Raw genomic sequence first — 11,996 nt, 5'->3', positions numbered from 1 at the left:
TCTGCCGCTTTGACACTGTCAATCATCAGATACTCCTCTCCACTCTCTCATCACTGGGCATCGCTGGAATTCCACTTCACTGGTTTGAATCCTATCTCACTGGTAGGTCTTTCAGGGTGGCCTGGGAGGGAGGTATCCAAAGCACATACACTGGTCACTGGGGTTCCTCAGGGATCGGTTCTTGGACCCTCCTCTTCTCCACATACACTACATCACTGGGTCCCATCATACAGGCACATGGATTCTCCTACCACTGCTATGCTGATGACACACAGCTCTATCTCTTTTCAACCAGATGATCCAACGGTAGCTGCAAGGATCTCAGGTTGCCTGGCGGACATCTCGGCATGGATGAAAGAACATCACCTCCAGCTCAACCTGGCAAAGACTGAGCTTCTTGTCTTCCTGCCGCTCCAACTCTACAGCATGACATCACGATCCAGTTAGGTTCATCAACAATTACCCCATCAACTTCGGTCAGAAATCTTGGTGTAATCTTTGATGACCAGCTGACCTTCAAAGACCACATTGCAAAGACTGCTCGATCTTGCAGGTTTGCACTACACAACATCAGAAAGATCAGGCCCTTTCTGACGGAGCATGCTGCACAACTTCTTGTCCAGGCCCTTGTCATTTCTAGGCTGGACTACTGCAATGCTCTTCTGGCTGGACTTCCATCAAACACAGTCAAACCTCTACAAATGATTCAGAATGCGGCGGCACGACTGGTCTTCAAGGAACCCAAAAGAGCCCATGTTACACCTTTATCTCATTGCATTGGCTACCAATCGCAGCTCGCATCAAGTTCAAGACACTGATGCTTGCTCATAGAACAACCACAGGCTCAGCACCCGCCTACATGCACTCACTATTAAGAATCTACATCCCCTCCAGAAATCTGAGATCTGCTAGTGAGCGACGCCTCGTGGTACCATCACAAAGAGGCTCAAAATCACTCTCCAGAACATTCTCGTTCACCATTCCTGGCTGGTGGAATGATCTTCCCACCCATATTCGAGTACTGGATCCCTGTCAATCTTCAAGCAACAGCTGAAAACTCATCTCTTTCGACAGTACTTGACTTCAACCTACACATAAAAAAAAAAAAAAAAAATCTTTCTCCTTACTTATTCCTTCCCTTGCTAGCTTGTACTTATTTAAACAATGCCTGAGACTTGGTGTTACAAGCACTTCCTTTGTCGAATTGCCTCTTCAAGATGAATCGCTTCATGTGTTCCCCAAATTGTAAGTCGCTTTGGATAAAAGCGTCTGCAAAATGATTAAATGTAAATGTAAAATAATAGCAAGCCCGTTAACAGATGAAACAACACATGTGAGGCAGCAAGAAATAAAAACAGAAGTGAAAATCGTTAGGTCATTTCCAGCATGGTTTTTCATAGTTCTGAGAGTTGCAATTTACTGACTCGCATGTGACCAACCTTTTTTTAGCCACAGCACAGTTTTGGTAAGTAAAAAATCCCACAGCACACCACTAAGCAAAACTGCACAAACATGCATTGCTTCAAATGGCATATTAAAACTGGATATTATATTACAGTTTTTCTCAATTGCTTAAACACACTTCTTGAAAATATGCCTCTTTTTTGTGAAACTCTAACCACAAATCCATAACTTCTAACTCAATTCCACAAACTCCCTATATTCAGGTCAAAATTAAGCTCTCCACTCAAAACAACTCAATCTTGCTGAAAAAACAAACTTTGCTCTCAGATATGACTCACAAACCCTCAAAAGCACACACACTACAACACAGTCTTACACACTGATGAGATAAATTCAAAACAATACTACAAAAACCGGTAAAAAAATGTTTTCTTTTTTAAATGAGTAATTAAACACCATATCATCAGAGTTGGTATTGTGGCAATCAGACACTTACATGTGCCATTATAATATTAACATTTTAAAATCAAGCTTAAATGGAGTTCTGAGGTTCTTGAACACCAAATGACGGCAATATGTGTTTTGTTTGTCATTAGACGGGCAAAACACATATTGCCGTGTCTGTGAAACTCACATGCACAAACATGAGTGGTTGGAATTATAACTTTAATACTGTACGTTAATATTGCTTCATATCATGCATCACTGGCTGAAACTGTTTTTAATCTCTTCATGCAGTGGCGGAAGGAAGATTTACGTTCAGGGCAGCAATCTGGAATTAGTGGAGTCAGTTACTGTCCTTCCCTCTAATAAAGTGCTGAAAACACAATACAGCACAAGCTCAGGGGTAAGATGTACTCATTACTTCTGCAGTTATCAAACACACTTATGCAAATATAAACCACAATCTTATGTCACATTGAGGAGGAACACAAAATGAGTCATTTTAATAGCTTAAGAGTATTACATATAAAATAAATCTTAAAGATCTTATTAAAGCTATACATGTAACTTTTTTAAATTTACATGTATGCATGTAACAGCCATTTTTATCGAAGGCAACTGTTAATTCTTATACAAAAATTTGAAATTCGCCAAAGTAATAATAGTCACAATTATTACACACAATAATACACAAGAGAGAGCGATGGGATTGAGAAAGGTACTTGAATTCAAGTTGCCTGAAGCACAACCATGGTACATGTTGGCATGCTGTCCACAAGGCTATAGACTTTAATGTTGTAATGTAATGTAATGTAAAAAACTGTAATGTTTTTTTAATTTTTTATTAATGATTTATATCTGTGTATTTATATCTGATTTATATCTGTCAGGACAGATTTTGGGGATAATTGCATACACGAGTTATTGACGTGACATGGCATTTTCACTGTCCCACAAGATAAAAATTTATATAATTAATATTGTCCTTATTTAAAATGCAGTAAACGGTTAAACATTTCTTTGTCTTACATGGACCTGTTATAAAAGCTGCAGTGTTATTCGATTTATTTCATTTTTGAGCCAAATCTCAAAATTGTCCTATGGTGTGACTGTCTCAAGCATGGTTCAATAAATTACAACTTTTATAAATGAAAAAGAAAAATATACAAAATGTTAATAAATAATGTTAATAATATTTTTTTCATCCATATATTTCTGAAAGCATAGGAACTTGATACATTTTGTCTCTGAAAACCATGTCCTATGGTGTGACACCATATCCTGATTTTAAATTGGCCAATTCCAGAGAAAACTTTAATTAGTTGAAGGACCTCATTCATTGTTGTGTTACTGAAGCCCCCTGTGAAGCCCATGACATGTGCACATGGTCAATTTTCATCTCAGAATTGTTCAAATATTTTTTGGAACCACTACAAATGTGTTACATTTTGTTGTCCTTTGGTGTGACACCCCTAAATTATATTTTTTAAATTAAAAACTGCATGTTGAACTACATAATCATGGAAAATTATACCGCTAATGACAGGATAGCTTGGAATAGCAAGGTCATTAATTGGCATAAAAAGGCTGAAACGTCCTATGGTGTGACAGAAAATGTCCTCCGGTGTGATGCCTGTACTGTCAAACCAAAGGACAAGGTCTTTTTAAAACGCATTTTAAATAATTAAATAAGATTTATTTAACTCCTTTTTATTCTTTTTTGATCATTTTCAGTGTTCTTAAATAGAAGAGTTTCAGTAACATACTGATTGACTAAGAGAGAGAATTATGTTGATAAATTATTTTTAGTTTTGTTTAAAAAACATGTTGATATTGTTTGTATCAAAATTAAACTTTCTTTCTCCTTTGACATTTAAAATTAAATAGAAATGATTTAATAACTACCATTTCTGTCCTTTAGTGTGACGTAATGTCCTATGGTGTGACACACATAAAAGAACCACAGATTTGTTTTTATCTCAAAATATCTTAAAAAAAATAGTTGAGTATTACAATAGGGGAGATACAAATATCACTCAACTTAAAATGGTAAAATTTTCAGCAGTTTTGAACGGATGACCGCAAAGTTTGTCTTGTTGTCAAATTTGTCTTGAAATTGTCCCAACAAGTCATGGGGTAAAAAATAATGTTAATTATAATTTCATATTAAATAAATAGCACTATATGAAAATAAGTGTCTAACAAAGAAGTTAAATCTCTCTCATGCTATTTATGTATTATTAAGAGGTTTTTATTATTAAGAGGTTTTTTTTACTTTCTTAATTTTTGCTATGTCACACCATAGGACAAATTTATGGGACAGGTCAGTAAAAATGTTTAAAAAAGCAGTGAAAGAATTGACAAAGTTAGTGACCCTTTATATTTTCTGAAAGATCAGACTTCACACTACATAAATATATGCATTTCTTTTTTTTTAAAAAAAGGTATTTTACAAAAAAAGCATTTTTTTACTGCCTATTTGTCAACTACCCTGGGTGTCATGTCACGTGATATACTTTTCCTCTATAAAGAGAAAAGTTGCTGCAACTGTGAACAATCAGTGTTGTCACAACGAACAAGAAAAAAATGATCACGGATCTTCCAAAAATCAAAACCTATGGCGAATCACCAGTTGAACTTTTTTTTTTTTATTGTTCATCCATGTAGAGGAGCAGAGCTGAAGCACAACTAAAGCATGCAGTTTTATTTCTTTACCACTACATACTAAAACTTTAAGGAAAATTTGATTCCTTATATCATGACCACTTTAATATTTATATTTAAAAGTTCACATCTATTAAAGTCATAATTTCATTGTCTCTCTTTCTCAGGATGTGTGGTTTCAGTCACCTCCTTTTGATGGCCATGGTCTGTTTAGATTGTTGTTAAATGTTGGGAACTTCACTGTGGACTGTAGGTATTTGTTCTTTGAGTCTGATCCAAAATTCACTGGATTCACCACCTTACAAGTGGCCAATGATCTACAGGTGAACATTCAGGTAAAAAAAAAAAAAAAAAAAACTAAATTCTTTAGACAAGCAAGATCTGCCCCTCAGAATTTGTTCTGGCAACTGTGCATTGATGGGACTAATTATTCTTGTGGATCTCTGTTCCTCAGAAAAATGCAGATATGCTGAATTTGCGTATGAATGAGGTTACTGTGATGGGTGTACATGGAGATCAGCTGTATCAGTGTGTTCTGGAGAAGATTGAGTCCTATTCTGTTATCTGTAAGATTAAAGGAGAATCAGGAGCCGTCACTGCAGTGGACTCACTCACTGTAAGTCTATTTTTGATATTTTCAGTTCTTTGGTAATTCCATGAAATCTATGGAAGTTACTGATTTGACTTGATAACACTGCTGTGTTAAGTAATGTAAATCTTACTTAATTTTGAAATGATGAAAAGAAATTGCTTTCATTGTCATTTCAGATCACGGTGGGGAATTATGTTCTCGGGATGAGTAGTACACACTCTCTGTTCTGCCTCAGTCCACAGAATACACCTGACCATGTCTAAAAAAATAAGTAAATAAAACAAATGATTCTCAATATTCTCCAACGGAAAAAAGGATAGGCTGAAAAACTATGATTTCCTATTCCAAAGACTAGAGTAACGAGTTCTATACTTTTATATCTATGTTTTTATGCAATTATAAATTTGAACAAATGTTTTTTTTTGCATTTTTTACTTTTTATATATTACATTTAATTGATTGTTCAGCTTTAATTAACACAATATGTTTCATCTGCTCTTACTATTCAACAGCCACTGTGATTCAGACACATGCAAACATTTATATGCTAACTTTATCAGCAAAAATATGATATAATGCTATTTACATCTACAGTGAGTCTGCATAAGAGATCACCAGAGTCAAACATTTCCTGTCACGAGTCATTCACTATCTACTCATTTATTATAGACTGTATAAACAGAATAGTCTATTGCGTTAAACAGCATATTTACTAATAAGCATGGCAAATATACAGCATGAAATTCATTATAGTTTGGTCTGTAGTTAAATAAATCAACACACATAAACACTAACATTCTCTCTCAAACATTCTTAGTTCTGCAAGCACACACTTTGCTGCATTATTTATCAGGTCGCTACATTTTAACACCGCTAATTTCAAATTCCTATTCAGATTATTTCTAGAGTTGCACTATTAACCCCTTCAAACACAGAATTTCATTCAAACATTTAATTTTGGCATTAACCAACAACAGAAACAACAACGACAACAATAATAATAATAATAATAATAGGCTAGGGCTAATATGAAATGGGGTTCGAGGGCCATTTTGATGTGCTTTTTTATATTATATTATAAATATTATATATATATTTAGATATATATATATCAATAATATTACATAATATTAAATATAGAATAATAAATAATATAAATGTTATTGAATTGGTATATGAATTGTAAGGTGTTAACATTATTGGATTGGTTTGGCTTTACATTGAAATTTCGTATATCATATAATCTGCATACACCATTGAGCTGATGTTAAACATTACAGTTAAAATGATGCCACTATAGTAACGAGTTGCTATAATTGTAAAACCTTTTTACTATACCAATAAAGCTACATAAATCTGAATTTGTCAGTTTTTCAGACCATGTCTCTGTTTACGGTATTTAACACTCAATTGTATATTTTGAAATGTCGGTATTGATTCTGATTACTATCATGTGACTGATCAAGCTATTATATGAAGTAAGTATGAGTAACAAAATGCTTTCTTTGTGGCCAGATTTGACAGAAACTTACACTTCAAATCAACATTAAAAAAATCAACTTGGATAAAAATGTGTCTTTAATTATGTCTAAATATATATTTTCAAATTCAAGTAACTAATTATGTGGGAATCCAACGTTCCCAGCCACTAGGGAACACGCAGCCATGTTTTTATTTTTATAAAGCTAAACAGCCATCTAGTGGTTAAACAGTGCTATTACAGACGATAAATGGTGAATAAGTTCCCAATATGTTAGAGATAATAAATATTTTAGCAATACTTAGTAAAATCCCCTTAAATTACAATATGTTAAAGCAATATATATATATATCAATTATTGAACCAAATTTTAGTTTGAAAAAAATGGAATCGTCCCTGATCAGTAGACAGGTGAAATTATACATCTATTAAACTAGTGCAGATACTAGACCATCTTTAAGTATAATCAAAATTACAATAAACTAATATATCATATTATATAGCCTGTTGAGGAAGAAAAGGATACTACACGGCTCGAAATGCAGTATGAACACATAGCTTCTGCATTACACAACTTATAAAGTATCATGTTTTAAATGTTTTTAATGTATGTGTACGTTAAACGTACCATTCTGGCAGCGAGAACGATCCTGAACTAAATGATTGATGTTTTGGTGTGTGATGTGTTTATCGTTTTTTTCTTACGCTTGAAACGCGATTTACACCTTTACAAAGCTTCTCTTGCGCATCCAAATTTAATTCACGCTTACAGTCTTATGTACACTTCCACAACTCTTACCCTGTGTATGCAAATCTATTAGGCATTAATTTACCTTCATATTCTGCTACAGGTTACCTTGAGTAAAACATAAAGAAATGTGAGCAATCATCAAGTTCAGCAGAGAAACTACATCTACAGCAAAAGGTTATCTGTGCTACTTTACCAGTGCCTACACAACAATCAAAACTACAAAAACTACTGAAAAGGTGATTAAAGAAAACAAAATTAGATGTGAAACGAAGAAAAACACCAAATATTATTCTGCTAATTACCTTTGAGAAGATGAACTGCTTCAAAGAACTGAATTTACCATAATTATTCTGGCAGAAAAGCATCACTCATACAATTAAAGCTAATGTTTGAGACACAATCCATCAGACAGTGATAAACATAAAAGTATGGAGAGACTTTAAAAAAAATTTATTACAGTGTACTGCTATATACAGTCATGGCCAAAAATATTGGCACCCTTGCAATTCTGTCAGAAAATGCAACCCTTCTCTCAGAAAATTGTTGCAGTTGCAAATGTTTTGGTACTCACATATTTATCTTTTTTGTTTGCATTGGAACACCCAAAATGGAAGAAAATTCCACATAGAACCCAAAAAACGCACTGGACAAAATTATTGGCACCCCCTTTGGAAAAAAATAACTGAAATCAATCGCTTCCTGTAACCATGAATGAGATTCTTACACATTTCTACTGGAATTTTGGACCACTCTTCTTTTGCAAACTGCTTCAGGTCATTCAGATTTGAAGGATGACTTCTCCCAACTGCTGTTTTGAGATCTCTCCACAGGTGTTCTATGGGATTCAGATCTGGACTCATTGCAGGCCATTTCAGAACTATCCAGCGCTTTGTTTGTAACCATTTCTGAGTGCTTTTTGAAGTGTGTATCGGGTCATTGTCCTGCTGGAAGACCCATGACCCCTCGTGGAGATGTAGCTTTCTGACACTCGCCACTACGTTGCGCCCCAAAATTCTTTGGTAATCATCAGATTTCATGATACCGTTCACACAGTCAAGGCATCCCGTGCCAGAAGCAGCAAAGCAACCCCAAAACATCTTTGAACCTCCGCCATGTTTGACTGTAGGGACTGTGTTCTTTTCTTTGAAGGCTTCATTTCTTTTTCTGTAAATAGTTCCATGATGTCCTTTACCAAAAAGCTCTACTTTTGTCTCATCTGTGCACAGTACGTTCTCCCAGAAGGATTGTGGTTTTGTCACATAAGTTTTGGTAAACTCCAGTCTTGCTTTTTTATGCCTTTGTGTCAGCAGTGGTGTCCTCCTGGGTCTCCTACCATAGCGTCCCTTTTCATTCAGATGGTGATGGATAGTGCGAGCTGGCACTGTTGTAATGCTTTATTAGGTGGTTGTTCTGCACGCTTGATCAACAAACTACAGTTAGTCCAAAATGCAGCAGCTAGAGTCCTTACTAGAACCAGGAAATATGACCATATTAGCCCGGTTCTGTCAACACTGCACTGGCTCCCTATCAAGCATCGGATAGATTTTAAAATCTTGTTAATTACTTATAAAGCCCTGAATGGTTTAGCTCCTCAGTACTTGAGCGAGCTCTTATCGCATTATAGTCCTCCACGTCCACTGCGTTCTCAAAACTCTGGCCGTTTGATAATACCTAGAATATCAAAATCGACTGCGGGTGGCAGATCCTTTTCCTATTTAGCACCCAAACTCTGGAACAATCTACCTAACACTGTTCGGGAGGCAGACACACTCTGTCAGTTTAAATCTAGATTAAAGACCCATCTCTTTAGCCTGGCTTACACATAACACATTAATACGCTTCTATTATTCAAATCCGTTAAAGGATTGTTAGGCTGCATTAATTAGAACAACCGGAACCGGGAACACTCCCCATAACACACGATGTACTCGTTACATCGTAAGTTGAATGGCATCTATAATATTTGTCTGTTTCTTTCCTATTCTGTTTCTCAGTCCGTATCCGATCAGATGGTGGATCAGCACCAAGAGATGATGTCTACAGCCCTGATCGTCAGCGGAGACCATGCACACCCAGATGACCCCCAGAGTTATATCCCCAGATATATCAACCAAAAATAACAAAATAACTAAAATATAATAAAATACCTAACTACATAATACTACTATTGTTAGAAATTGCAACAAAGTTAAAATAGAAATATAAACTTTTGAACTGCGGGTTTCGTCTGGTCAGAGGAGAACTGGCCCCCCGACTGAGTCTGGTTTCTCCCAAGGTTTTTTTTTCTCCATTCTGTCACAGAGGGAGTTTTGGTTCCTTGCTGCCTCTGGCTTGCTCAGTCGGGGACACTTAATTTCTAGCGATTATCGCCGATTTGATTGCACAGATACTATTTAAACTAAACTGAGCTAGACAATGACATCTCTGAACTCAATAATGAAATGCCTTTAACTGAAAATTGAGTGTTTAATCTTATCATTATACATTACTGACACTCTATCCTCCAATTTGATACTGTTAAGTGCTTTGACACAATCTGTATTGTAAAAGCGCTATATAAATAAAGATGACTTGACTTGACTTGACTGTTGTACCCTGTGTCTGCAGATCAGCTTGAATTTGTTTGGAAGTTAATCGGGGTTCTTTATCCACCATTCAAACAATCCTTCATTGTAATTTTTCATTAATTTTGCTCTTCCGTCCATGTCCAGAGAGGTTAGCTACAGTGCCATGGGCTGTAAACCTCTTGATGATATTGCGCACAGTGCACACAGGAACATTAAGATCTCTGGAGATGGACTTGTAGCCTTGAGATTGTCCATGTTTTTCCACAATTTTTTCTCTCAAATTCACAGACAACTCTTCACACTTCTTTCTTTTCTCCATGCTCAGTGTGACACACAGCACAAAGGTTGAGTCAACTTTTCTCCATTTTAACTGGTTGCAAGTGTGATTACTATATTGCACACACCTGTTACTTGCCACAGGTGTGTCTAAATACAAATTACAGGAGCATCACATGCTTGAAAAGCAATAATTTCTTACAATTTTGACAAGGTGCCAATAATTCTGTTCAGTCCATTTCAGTCCAGTTCTGTGTGAAATTTTATCAAGTTTGACTTTTCTTCTCTGTTTTTTTGTGTTGTTGCAGTGCAAACAAAAACAATAAGCACGTGAATACCAAAACATTTGCAATTGGAACAATTTTCTGAGAGAAGTGTTGCATTTTCTGACAGAATTGGTAAAAGTGCATTTTAGTTCATATTCATGGTGTCTCAAAATAGCACAGTTGAGTACACTTAGATGATCTTAAGTTTATCTTAAGGATCATTTTTGGTATATTAAGTACAAAATTAGTGAAAATAGAGCACTTTAAGTACATTATGGAAGTGTACTTGTTTTTCACCTGGGAATACTCTAATGACTGCTAGCTGACATGTAGGTACCATCAAAATAATCAGACTGATATTACAATAAAAATAGTTCAAAGCAAGTGTGTCATATTATACATTCATGATCTCTGATATCTGATCTTATGGCTGTTTGGAAAGAAAAACACTTGTGTTACTTAAAGCAGACAAAGACAATAATATGACCATATTATAGAGCCTTTTGGAGGTTTACAAGAAGACTACTGTGTTTGTCATTTTACAGTAAAAACACTAATAAGATGTACTAAGTTATTGTGCTGATCTTAAACAACGGCAAGATATGAGACTTATAATACATTATAACTATGGGAAATAAAATCTATTTTAACTTAAGTGGATACAATGTGTTCATTGTGTGTTATAAATCATCATACTCTTAAAAGCTATAACCACAAATAAGTAAGTATTGTAATGTATTAAAATTATTATGATTATTCATATGATGATACAAACTACAGTATTATAAGTTTTTTATACAGGTGCTGGTCATATAATTATAATATCATCAAAAAGTTGATTTATTTCACTAATTCCATTCAAAAAGTGAAACTTGTATATTATATTCATTAATTACACACAGACTGATATATTTCAAATGTTTATTTCTTTTAATTTTGATGATTAGAGCTTACAGCTCATGAAAGTCAAAAATCAGTATCTCAAAATATTAGAATATTACTTAAGACCAATACAAAGAAAGGATTTTTAGAAATCTTGGCCAACTGAAAAGTATGAAAATGAAAAGTATGAGCATGTACAGCACTCAATACTTAGTTGGGGCTCCTTTTGCCCGAATTACTGCAGCAATGCGGCGTGGCATGGAGTCGATCAGTCTGTGGCACTGCTCAGGTGTTATGAGAGCCCAGGTTGCTCTGATAGCAGCCTTCAGCTCATCTGCATTGTTGGGTCTGGTGTCTCTCATCTTCCTCTTGACAATACCCCATAGATTCTCTATGGGGTTCAGGTCAGGTGAGTTTGCTGGCCAATCAAGCACAGTAACACTATGGTCATTGAACCAGCGTTTGGTACCTTTGGCAGTGTGGGCAGGTGCCAAGTCCTGCTGGAAAATGAAATCAGCATCTCCATAAAGCTTGTCAACAGAAGGAAGCATGAAGTGCTCTAAAATTTCCTGGTATACGGCTGCGTTGACTGTGGACATCAGAAAACACAGTGGACCAACACCAGCAGATGACATGGCAGCCCAAATCATCACTGACTGTGGAAACTTCA

Source organism: Onychostoma macrolepis, chromosome 04 (assembly GCF_012432095.1).
Source record: "Onychostoma macrolepis isolate SWU-2019 chromosome 04, ASM1243209v1, whole genome shotgun sequence".
In the NCBI taxonomy this organism is placed as follows: domain Eukaryota; kingdom Metazoa; phylum Chordata; class Actinopteri; order Cypriniformes; family Cyprinidae; genus Onychostoma; species Onychostoma macrolepis.
The sequence above is the reverse complement of the archived record's forward strand: the minus strand, read 5'-3'. Positions refer to the sequence as shown.